Source organism: Fundulus heteroclitus, chromosome 24, assembly GCF_011125445.2.
Source record: "Fundulus heteroclitus isolate FHET01 chromosome 24, MU-UCD_Fhet_4.1, whole genome shotgun sequence".
NCBI classification, from domain to species: domain Eukaryota; kingdom Metazoa; phylum Chordata; class Actinopteri; order Cyprinodontiformes; family Fundulidae; genus Fundulus; species Fundulus heteroclitus.
This window is the reverse complement of record NC_046384.1, coordinates 25,490,419-25,503,163: the sequence shown is the minus strand read 5'-3', so window position 1 is coordinate 25,503,163 and position 12,745 is coordinate 25,490,419. Positions and strand designations below refer to the sequence as shown.

General features: G+C 45.3%; 1 long non-coding RNA gene across 1 annotated transcript; it reads right to left on the bottom strand.

The window, feature by feature from the left end:
- Positions 1–10,843: 10,843 nt before the first annotated feature.
- Positions 10,844–11,528, bottom strand: LOC118557775. Its single transcript, XR_004927994.1, has 3 exons — positions 11,230–11,528; positions 11,023–11,096; positions 10,844–10,928 (listed from the first exon to the last, which is right to left on the bottom strand). It is a non-coding gene; the product is annotated as an uncharacterized LOC118557775 (long non-coding RNA).
- Between the last annotated feature and the right edge of the window lie 1,217 nt (positions 11,529–12,745).

Sequence of the window (12,745 nt, the reverse complement as noted above, 5' to 3'; positions counted from 1 at the left end):
TGGGTTCTGATGGAGCGCTGACCCAGAGTGGGTTCTAGTGGAGCGCTGTCCCACAGTTTGTTCCAATGGAGCATTGACCCAGAATGGGTCAAGAGTCGGTTCTAAAGAAGCGCTATCCCAGACTGTGTTCTAAAGGAACGCTGACACAGAGTGAGTTCTAATGGAGTGATGACCCAGACTGGGTTTCAATGGAGCTCCTACCCATAGTCGGTTCTAATGGGAGGCTGACCCAGACTGGGTTCTAATGGAGCTCCTACCCAGAGTTTGTTCTGATGGGAGGCTGACCCACACTGCGTCCTAATGGAGCTCTTACCCAGAGTCGCTTTTGATATGAGGATGATCCAGACTGGGTTCTAATCGGAGCGCTGACCCAGAGTCGGTTCTAATAGAGTGATGACCAAGAATCGGTACTAAAGGAGCGCTAACCCAGCCTTTATTCTAAAGGAGCATTGACACAGAGTCAGTTCTAAAGGAGTGCTGACCCAGACTCGGTTCGAATGGAGCCCCGTCCCAGAATGGGTTCTAAAGAGCGCTGACCCATGGTCGGTTCAATTGGAGCGCAGGCCAAGATTGGGTTCTAATGGAGTGCTGGCCCAGAGTCGGTACTAATGGGAGGCTGACTCAGACTCGGTTCTAATGTGAGGCTGTCCCAGAGGGGAGTCTAAAGGGGCGCTGACAAAAACTGGGATCTAATGGAGCACTCACCCAGAGTCGGTTCTAAGGGAGCTCTGACCTAGAGTCGGTTCTTATGGAGCACTGACCCAGACTGTGTTCCAATGGAGCTCTTACCCAGAGTCGGTTCTAATTGGATGCTGACCCAGAATGGGTTCTAATGGAACGCTGACCCAAAGTCGGTTCTAATGGAGCGCTGACAAAGAGTTGGTTCTAAAGGAGCGCTAACCCAGACTGTGTTCTAAAGGAGCGCTGACCCAGAGTCGCTTCTACTGGGAGGCTGACCCAGACTGGGTTCTAATGGAGCGCTGACCCAAAGTCGGTTCTAATGGAGCACTGACCAAGAGTCAGTTCTAAAGGAGCGCTAACCCAAACTGTGTTCTAAAGGAGCACTGACACAGAGTCAGTTCTAATGGAGCGCTGACCCAGACTGGGTTCTGATGGAGTGCTGACCCAGAGTGGGTTCTAATGGAGCATTGACCAAGAGTCTTTTCTAAAGGAGCGCTTACCCAGACTGTGTTCTAATGGAGCGCTGACCCACACTGGTTTCTAATGGAGCGCTTACCCAGACTGGGTTCTAATGGAGCGCTTACCAAGACTGGGTTCTGATGGAGCGCTGACCCAGAGTGGGTTCTAATGGAGCGCTGTCCCACATATTGTTTCAATGGAGCATTGACCCAGAATGGGGTTTAATGGAGTGCTTAACCAGAGTTCATTCTAAAGGAGCTTTAACCCAGACTGGGGGTCTAAGGGAGCGCTGACCCAGAGTCAGTTCTAATAGGAGGCTGACATAAACAGGGTTCTAATGGATCGCTGACCAAGAGTTGGTTTTAATGGATCGCTGACCAAGACTCGGTTCGAATGGAGCACCGGCTCACAATGGGTCCTAATAGAGTGCTGACCCGGACTGTGTTCTGTTGGAGTGCTGACCCAGAGTGGCTTCTAATGGAGCATTGACCAAGAGTCTTTTCTAAAGGAGCGCTTACCCAGACTGTGTTCTAATGGAGCGCTGGCCCACACTGGTTTCTAATGGAGCGCTTACCCAGACTGGGTTCTAATGGAGCGCTTACCAAGACTGGGTTCTGATGGAGCGCTGACCCAGAGTGGGTTCTAATGGAGCATTGACCAAGAGTCTTTTCTAAAGAAGCGCTATCCCAGACTGTGTTCTAAAGGAACGCTGACACAGAGTGAGTTCTAATGGAGTGATGACCCAGACTGGGTTCTAATGGAGCTCTTACCCAGTGTCGGTTCTAATGGGTGGTCGACCCAGACTGGGTTGTAATGGTGCTCTGACCCAGAGTCGGTTCTAATGGAGCGCTTACCCAAATTGGGTCCTAACGGAGCCCTTACCCAGAGTCGGTTCTAATGGAGTGCTTACCAAGAGTCGGTTATAAAGGAGCGCTAACCTAGACTGTCTTCTAATATAGTGCTTACCCAGAGTCAGTTCTAAGGGAGCTCTGACCTAGAGTGGGTTCTAATGGGAGGCTGACCCAGACTGGGTCCTAATGGAGCACTGACCCAGAGACGATTCTAATGGAGCGCTGACCAAGAGTCGGTTCTAAAGAAGCGCTTTCCCAGACTGTGTTCTAAAGGAGCGCTGACCCAGAGTCGCTTCTACTGGGAGGCTGACCCAGACTGGGTTCTAATGGAGCGCTGACCCAGAGTCGGTTCTAATGGAGCACTGACCAAGAGTCAGTTCTAAAGGAGTGCTAACCCAAACTGTGTTCTAAAGGAGCACTGACACAGAGTCAGTTCTAATGGAGCGCTGACCCAGACTGTGTTCTAATGGAGCGCTGACCCACACTGGTTTCTAATGGAGCGCTTACCCAGACTGGGTTCTAATGGAGTGCTTACCAAGACTGGGTTCTGATGGAGCGCTGACCCAAAATGGGTTCTAATGGAGCGCTGTCCCACATATTGTTCCAATGGAGCATTGACCCAGAATGGGGTTTAATGGAGTGCTTAACCAGAGTTCATTCTAAAGGAGCTTTAACCCAGACTGGGGTCTATGGGAGCGCTGACCCAGAGTCAGTTGTAATAGGAGGCTGACATAGACAGGGTTCTAATGGATCACTGACCAAGAGTTGGTTTTAATGGATCGCTAACCCGGACTCAGTTCGAATGGAACACCGACCCACAATGGGTTCTAATAGAGTGCTGACCAAGGGTCGGTTCAAATGGAGCGCTGACCAAGACAGGGTTCTAAAGGGGTGCTGACCCAGACTGTGTTCTGATGGAGCGCTGACCCAGAGTGGGTTCTAATGGAGCGCTGACCCAGACTGGGTCGTAATGGAGCTCTTACCCAGAGTTGCTTCTAATGGGAGGATCACCCAGACTAGGTTCTAATGGAACGCTGACCCACAGTCAGATCTAATAGGAGGCTGATATAGAACGGTTCTAATGGAGCGCTGACCAAGACTGGGTTCTAATGGAGTGCTGACCCAGACTGGGTTCGAATGGAGCCCCGTCCCAGAATGGGTTCTAAAGAGCGCTGACCCATGGTCGGTTCAATTGGAGCGCAGGCCAAGATTGGGTTCTAATGGAGTGCTGGCCCAAAGTCGGTACTAATGGGAGTCTGACTCATACTCGGTTCTAATGTGAGGCTGTCCCAGAGGGGAGTCTAAAGGGGCGCTGACAAAAACTGGGATCTAATGGAGCACTTACCCAGAGTCGGTTCTAAGGGAGCTCTGACCTAGAGTCGGTTCTTATGGAGCACTGACCCAGACTGTGTTCCAATGGAGCTTTTACCCAGAGTCGATTCTAATTGGATGCTGAACACAGTTTGGGTTCAGCATCCAACAGAATGGGTTCTAATGGAACGCTGACCCAGAGTCGGTTCTATTGGAGCGCTGACAAAGAGTTGGTTCTAAAGGAGCGCTAACCCAGACTGTGTTCTAAAGGAGCGCTGACCCAGAGTCGCTTCTACTGGGAGGCTGACCCAGACTGGGTTCTAATGGAGCGCTGACCCAGAGTCGGTTCTAATGGAGCACTGACCAAGAGTCAGTTCTAAAGGAGTGCTAACCCAAACTGTGTTCTAAAGGAGCACTGACACAGAGTCAGTTCTAATGGAGCGCTGACCCAGACTGTGTTCTAATGGAGCGCTGACCCACACTGGTTTCTAATGGAGCGCTTACCCAGACTGGGTTCTAATGGAGTGCTTACCAAGACTGGGTTCTGATGGAGCGCTGACCCAAAATGGGTTCTAATGGAGCGCTGTCCCACATATTGTTCCAATGGAGCATTGACCCAGAATGGGGTTTAATGGAGTGCTTAACCAGAGTTCATTCTAAAGGAGCTTTAACCCAGACTGGGGTCTATGGGAGCGCTGACCCAGAGTCAGTTGTAATAGGAGGCTGACATAGACAGGGTTCTAATGGATCACTGACCAAGAAATGGTTTTAATGGATCGCTAACCCGGACTCAGTTAGAATGGAACACCGACCCACAATGGGTTCTAATAGAGTGCTGACCAAGGGTCGGTTCAAATGGAGCGCTGACCAAGACAGGGTTCTAAAGGGGTGCTGACCCAGACTGTGTTCTGATGGAGCGCTGACCCATAGTGGGTTCTAATGGAGCGCTGACCCAGACTGGGTCGTAATGGAGCTCTTACCCAGAGTTGCTTCTAATGGGAGGATCACCCAGACTAGGTTCTAATGGAACGCTGACCCACAGTCAGATCTAATAGGAGGCTGATATAGAACGGTTCTAATGGAGCGCTGACCCAGACTGGGTTCGAATGGAGCCCCCTCCCAGAATGGGTTCTAAAGAGCGCTGACCCATGGTCGGTTCAATTGGAGCGCAGGCCAAGATTGGGTTCTAATGGAGTGCTGGCCCAAAGTCGGTACTAATGGGAGGCTGACTCAGACTCGGTTCTAATGTGAGGCTGTCCCAGAGGGGAGTCTAAAGGGGCGCTGACAAAAACTGGGATCTAATGGAGCACTTACCAAGAGTCGGTTCTAAGGGAGCTCTGACCTAGAGTCGGTTCTTATGGAGCACTGACCCAGACTGTGTTCCAATGGAGCTCTTACCCAGAGTCGGTTCTAATTGGATGCTGACCCAGAATGGGTTCTAATGGAACGCTGACCCAGAGTCGGTTCTAATGGAGCGCTGACGAAGAGTTGGTTCTAAAGGAGCGCTAACCCAGACTGTGTTCTAAAGGAGCGCTGACCCAGAGTCGCTTCTACTGGGAGGCTGACCCAGACTGGGTTCTAATGGAGCGCTGACCCACACTGGTTTCTAATGGAGCGCTTACCCAGACTGGGTTCTAATGGAGTGCTTACCAAGACTGGGTTCTGATGGAGCGCTGACCCAAAATGGGTTCTAATGGAGCGCTGTCTCACATATTGTTCCAATGGAGCATTGACCCAGAATGGGGTTTAATGGAGTGCTTAACCAGAGTTCATTCTAAAGGAGCTTTAACCCAGACTGGGGTCTATGGGAGCGCTGACCCAGAGTCAGTTGTAATAGGAGGCTGACATAGACAGGGTTCTAATGGATCACTGACCAAGAGTTGGTTTTAATGGATCGCTATCCCGGACTCAGTTCGAATGGAACACCGACCCACAATGGGTTCTAATAGAGTACTGACCAAGGGTCGGTTCAAATGGAGCGCTGACCAAGACAGGGTTCTAAAGGGGTGCTGACCCAGACTGTGTTCTGATGGAGCGCTGACCCAGAGTGGGTTCTAATGGAGCGCTGTCCCACAGTTTGTTCTAATGGAGCATTGACCCAGAATGGGGTCTAATGGAGTGCCTACCCAGAGTTGATTCTAATGGAGCGTTAACCCAGACTGGGTTCTAATGGATCGCTGACCAAGAGTTGGTTTTAATGGATCGCTGACCAAGACTCGGTTCGAATGGAGCACCGACTCACAATGGGTCCTAATAGAGTGCTGACCCAGGGTTGGTTCAAATGGAGCGCTTACCAAGACAGGGTTCTAAAGCGGTGCTGACCCAGAGTCCGTTCTAATCGAGCGCTGACCCGGACTGTGTTCTAATGGAGCGCTGACCTAGAGTCGGTACTAATGAGAGGCTGACTATGATTCGGTTCTAATGGGAGGCTGTCCCAGAGTTTAGTCTTATGGCGTGCAGACAAAAACTGGGATCAAATGGAGTGCTGACCCAGAGTGGCTTCTAATGGAGCATTGACCAAGAGTCTTTTCTAAAGGAGCGCTTACCCAGACTGTGTTCTAATGGAGCGCTGGCCCACACTGGTTTCTAATGGAGTGCTTACCCAGACTGGGTTCTAATGGAGCGCTTACCAAGACTGGGTTCTGATGGAGTGCTGACCCAGAGTGGGTTCTAATGGAGCATTGACCAAGAGTCTTTTCTAAAGGAGCGCTTACCCAGACTGTGTTCTAATGGAGCGCTGGCCCACACTGGTTTCTAATGGAGCGCTGGCCCACACTGGTTTCTAATGGAGCGCTTACCCAGACTGGGTGCTAATGGAGAGCTTACCAAGACTGGGTTCTGATGGAGCGCTGACCCAGAGTGGGTTCTAGTGGAGCGCTGTCCCACAGTTTGTTCCAATGGAGCATTGACCCAGAATGGGTCAAGAGTCGGTTCTAAAGAAGCGCTATCCCAGACTGTGTTGTAAAGGAACGCTGACACAGAGTGAGTTCTAATTGATTGATGACCCAGACTGGGTTCCAATTGAGCTCCTACCCATAGTCGGTTCTAATGGGAGGCTGACCCAGACTGGGTTCTAATGGAGCTTTGACCCAGACTGGGTCCTAATGTAACTCTTACCCAGAGTCATTTCTAATGGGAAGCCAACCCAGACTGGCTTCTAATTGAGCTCCTACCCAGAGTCGGTTCTGATGGGAGGCTGACCCAGACTGGATCGTAATGGAGCTCTTACCCAGAGTAGCTTCCAATGGGAGGCTGACCCAGACTGCGTCCTAATGGAGCTCTTACCCAGAGTCGCTTTTGATATGAGGCTGATCCAGACTGGGTTCTAATCGGAGCGCTGACCCAGAGTCGGTTCTAATAGAGTGATGACCAAGAATCGGTTCTAAAGCAGCGCTAACCCAGCCTGAGTTCTAGTGGAGTGATGACCCAGACTGGGTTCTAATGGAGCTCTTACCCAGTGTCGGTTCTAATGGGAGGTCGACCCAGACTGGGTTGTAATGGTGCTCTGACACAGAGTTGGTTCTAATGGAGCGCTTACCCAAATTGGGTCCTAACGGAGCCCTTACCCAGAGTCGGTTCTAATGGAGTGCTTACCAAGAGTCGGTTATAAAGGAGCGCTAACCTAGACTGTCTTCTAATATAGTGCTGACCCGGAATGTGTTCTATTGGAGCGCTGACTTAGAGTCTTTACTAATGGGAGGCTGTCCCAGAGTGGAGTCTAAAGGAAAGCTGACAAATAACTGGGATCTAAAGGAGCGCTGACCAAGACTGGGTCCTAATGGAGGTCTTACCCAGAGTCGCTTCTAATGGGAGGCTTACTCAGACTGGGTTCTAATGGAGCGCTGACACAGAGTCAGTTCTAATGGAGAGTGCACACAGACTGGGTTCTAATGGAGATCTTACCCAGTGTCAGTTTTAATGAGAGGTCGACCCAGACTGGGTTCTAATGGAGCTCTTACCCAGAGTCGGTTCTAATGGGAGGCTGACCCAGACTGGGTTCTAATGGAGCGCTGACCGAGAGTGGTTTCTAATAGAGCGCTGTCCAACAGTCCGTTCTAATGGAGCTCCTACCCACAGCTAGTTCTTATGGAGCACTGACCCAGAATGGGGTCTAATGGAGCGCTTACCCACAGTTGGTTCTAATGGAGAACTGACCCACAGTTGGTTGTATGTGAATTCGAACCCAGAGTTGGTTCAAGTATGCAGGAGTAGCTAGACACCGAAGGAATAATTCTAAGCAAAGGCAGCCTGTCCCTGACCTGCAGTAACCTCTGGCCAGTAGAATTCTGTTGTCATGGAAACTCACTCACTGCCTGCAGGTGTCCGTCCACTGCAGGCAGAGACTTATGGTCAGACGAGCTCTAATTGGAATAAAATGGCATCACTTTGCCTCGAACAACTCTGGATTTTTCGTCAACCATTAGAGCTAGAGACGTAAATTTTTCTGCGTTTATTTCGGGACGGATTGGGGAAGACAAACTATCGTTTTTTTCTTGAAATATTTTAATGTAGGCGCAAAAAATCATGAAATAAAAGGGAATATTGACGAAAATTCAAAAATCCTCTAAAAACGGTCCAGAACAAATCACTCTAGCTGAAAAAGTATAAGAGATATCAAAATAATTCTTTCAGGGTGAGTATCAGCAGGCTTTTGAGGACTGTGGTGCTCATTTTTATGTTTGTACAAAAATCGGTGTAGGCATGGCAACGATGTAAAAACGTGCATCATTTAGAAGAATGCAGGTCCAAAGCGTTCTCAGGATTTTGCACATACATCAAACGGTTTAGGAGTAGCGATGATGCAAAAACATGTGATGTTTTGGATTTTCAGGTGTCATTTTTGAAAAACGCTCCATAGGAAATAAATGGGGAAGGTTTCGGGTTAGTGTCGCTCTGAGGTGATTTGCGAAAAATCTATAAATCCCACACCAATAATGGTTACATTTTCTGAATCCAGACAAAAATTCCTACGTTTTGATGTATAATTTATGTGGATAGGGTGAAAATTAGAATTAGAAAATTTTGAAGGAATTTGAAAAATTTGAAGGTATTTGAAATATTTGAAGAATTTTGAAGAAAACCAAAGGAATTTGAAAAAATTTGAAAAAATGTAAAGAATTTGAATTTTTTTTAAGGAATTTGAAAAAGGAATTTAAAATAATTTAAAAAAACAGAAGAATTAGAAAACTGAAGGAATTCGAAGAACTTGAAAAACGTGAAAAATTTTAAGAATTTGAAAAATTTAAAGGAATTCGAAGGATTTTAATAATTTGAAAAATTTTAAGGAATTGAAAGGAATTTGAAAAATTTGAAGAATTAGAAAAATTTGAAGGAATTTGAAAAATTTGAAGGAATTTAAAATAATTTTTTTTAAATTGAAGAATTAGAAAACTTCAAAGGAATTCGAATACGTGAAAAATTTGAAGAATTTGAAAAATTTAAAGAAATTCGAAGTAATTTGTAGTATTAGTAGTAGTAATATCAGTAGTTGTAGTATCAGTAAATGGACTGAACTTATATACTGCTTTTCCAGTCATGCTGACCACCCAAAGCACCATACACTGTAGCCACATTCACCCAGTTGCTCTCACTAACACACACACATTTATACACTGAGACGCAGCTTGGTAGGCAACTTGGGGTTAAGTGCCTTGGGGCACATTGACATGTGGCAAGGGGAAGCAGGAATCAAACCCACAACCTTCTGATTGCAAGACAACTACTCAACCCATCAAGCCACAGTCGCCCACAGTAGTAGTAGTAGTAGTAGTTTGAAGGAATTTGCATTGATTTCAGTGGGAGCAAAAAGACGCACAAGAAGTAAAAATATTTTAAAAAGTATAAAAGTTAGCATAACCATGAGATATAGCAGTAATGTCGAGAACGAGCTGAATGTCTTAGTACCACAATTGTCAAAATCGGTTGAAGTATGCAAAAGAACTCTCAGAAGAACCAATCTTTCCACAAAAGGAGAGGAGAAGGAGACGAACAGAATCTAATTGTCCAGAACAGGGATAGAAAAAATTTGAGGTGAACCGAAAACTTATTAAGATGTAACTGTGTCACAACCCTTATAAAGTTAAAGTAAATTTTTTAATTTAAAATAAAACTACAAATAATAGTTTACTAAAGTATAACAACAGTTTATAAAATAGTACCAATAAAAGAAGCCTTTAAACATTATGTTGTTACAGACACAAAAATCACTTCACATTGTTGTTTTATGTGATTATATTGCAAAACAGGTTTTAGGTAACAAGGAGTTCATGGAATACATATATTACAGCAAAGATGAATAACATACATGGACACATAAATGCTTTACTCAGGTGTAGTTTCAAAGGCTTTTCACATTGTGCTTAGACCAGAGGTAATATTCACACTTTTTCTGTGCCCACTTCAAATTTAGGTTGACTAAAGCTTATACTGACCTATAGATTCATCATGGTTTTTTTTTGTTTTGTTTTTTTGTGGTGTTTCATACAGATTTCAATCATGTTTGTACAAAAATACAAACACGGGATTATACATCATTACATGTGGCCTGTGTGTGTTTTTTACACTAGTTTTGGTCATTTTACAAACATCTGTCAGATTCAGAATTAATCTATGTTTGCTTGACTAATGTCCTAAATTTGGGTTTAAAACTGGCCGGTTCTAATTGCACAGATGTGGAAAACCTTTTTCCATACCAACTTACCAGCTGATACCCCACAATAGGACAGTATTCACACAATAGTGTGTCACACTTGAATAATAAAGAGTTCAGAAAAGAATGACTTTTTTAAAGTTGGACAGTGGTCAAAAATATTAACAGATTACCTAGTATTACACATTACAGAAATTACACATTTCAGAATTACACCACCTCCAGATTACAGTTAACACACCACGAGGGAGTCCTGTCTGATTCCCATTATAATCATGACAAAGACAATCCTGTTCATGATTACATTTAGATGTGAATCACTTAAAAGCTAACTTAATATCTTAAAAAGAAACCACATTTCAGGAAACCTGATTGAGAAATATATGACACATCATTCTGAAACATGGCACAAAGCTGTCCATAGATGGACAGGATAAAAATTTGTAAATTACTTTATAAATTCTAGAGTTTACATTTGTATGGTTGTTATTTGATGAATTTGGTCATTTCTGTTGTTTGTCTAAAGAGTTAATGAGCAATAAGTTGTCGTGAAGATCTAAATGTTCATACACATAACCTTTGTTGTTGCAGGCCTTCAGCAGAAAAGCAGGAGTATTTTTATTTCTGAGGCTCAGTGTGAAGGGATGCTGTTGCACACAGGACAGGAAGTCAGATAAACAGAGATGGCTTCGATTTGTCGGCAGCAACATCTGATCCCAACCAAAAACGTAGCAGCAGTTTATCTCAGCTGGAGAAGGAAGATATTGGCCTGCTGAAAGGAAAGGGGTCCTGAGAAAGCAAGAGGAGACATACATTGTAATGACGTTTAATGTAGAAATACATTTCACGTGATGCATGAAAATTATTTAGACTTTGCTGCAGAGCACAAACCATATCACTGTTTCTCTTTAGCTGAGAGGATGTCAGCATGAAGGAGACCCAGCAAAGGAAGGCAGGACTATGACACAAACTGTGACCTATAATATAAAAAGTGTTATCATGAATAAACACAGCATACCCAGCCAAATTAAGAGAGTTTATGTTTTTACAAAGAGAAGACCTCCACTCTACATTGTGATTGCTGAGAAGAACCCCAGTCAGCTCATGGTGTTTCTGGATGTCATCGATATGAGATGGCAGCCCCTCTGTGTTGTGATGAACAAGTGTCACAGTGTCAGGCCTGTTTACTGCTTCCTTAACAGCTGCATGTGTTGTGAGGCCCTGAGTTTTATGAACTGTGCATGCAAAGGCCAGCTTTACAGGAAACTGTCTACGTACCGCTCCGTTCTGCTTCAGATTCTCCTCCGCTCTCTCAATGTAAACCAGATTGGCAGATTCTTGAGGTCCACTTTGGTTTCTGGTGACACCTGTCTGAAGATCCATTGTCAGGCCTAGCTTAGTGATTTGTTGATCATCCTCTGAAGTAACAACAGTTGTTAGAGTAGCAAAGGCACCATTAACTAGGCCATTTTGTACATCAATGTTTCTTGTGAGCATGACACGAGCTCCTTCAGCAAGATTTAGAGTGTCTGCTAAATCATTTCTACCTCCCTTACAAGGTCTCTTTTTTCTTCCCATTCTTCCTGTCCGTTGATCTTTCTGGAAGTCATCTGCATCAATAGTGAGAATGTTAGAATGGAATAAAGCCAGTGTAGCTGAGTTGTGTTCATCAACCTGCTTATTAGTAGGAAAGATGTGCAGAACATCCATGGGGCAAAAAGCTGGTTCAGTAATTGTCTGTGACAACAGGTCTCTGTCAGCCTGAGACAGTTCATCAGCCTTTTCTTTCACCCGAATCCTGTTTAGCATCTCTGCAAAGGCAACATCGTCTTTCTGTCTCATGATCTCAGTCAGGGTGATCATCTGAAAATGTTCTTGCCACAGGTCAATGTCAGCTGGATTGTGTATGCATAGACTTTTAGATTGTCTCACCGGAAGAAAACTGATAAAAATCCCCAACGGCCAAAACTGACAAACCACCAAACGGTCTCTGATTACCTTTTATCTGTTTAAGTCGAGCATCCACATAAGCAAAGAGCGGCTTCGAAACCATTGAGATCTCATCGATAATGATGATTCGAGCATTGAAAAGTTCAGACCTTAGTTCATCCAGTTGGTAACCAAGTCCCTGAATTGGTGGTTTCAGACTGCGTGGAAGCTTCAGTAAGGAGTGAAGAGTCGTTCCACAGATATTGAAAGCTGCAGTTCCAGTAAAAGCAGTAAGAAGAACCGTTCGATTTGATATGTCCATCTGCTCAGAGAAGAGCTGCAGTTTACTCAGTATTTTTTTTGCCTCTGAATATATGCATTTGATCAGGTGTGACTTTCCTGTTCCAGCCCCACCATTAACATAAAGGAAAAACGGTTCTGGATTCAGACCACACACAAGTTTAATGCACCAGTCTCTGACAGCATAGGACACACAAGCCTGCTTCTGGTTCAGGTTCTGATACATTTGTCTTAGCACAGCAGGATCCATTGCTGGAGGTTCTCTTATAGCTCTCATTTCCGTGGCAGCAGCAGACTCAGGAGAATAGTCGGGCACTTTTTCCTGTTCATTGTCTGGCTCAATTGCTTGAAGATCATTATCACACTGCAACCTCACAACTTGAGATTCAGGATCAAGATTACACTATTCATCCATCACTTGTTCTCTGCTCTCCTCAAACTCTTCAAGTGCATTCTCAATGTCCTCAGTGTTTTTTTCATATTTGTCTCTGTTTCTTTTGACCACATTCTTCACTCTCTCAGGACGGTTTGAACCTGGTAGTTGGACATAGCCAGAGTTGTAAAA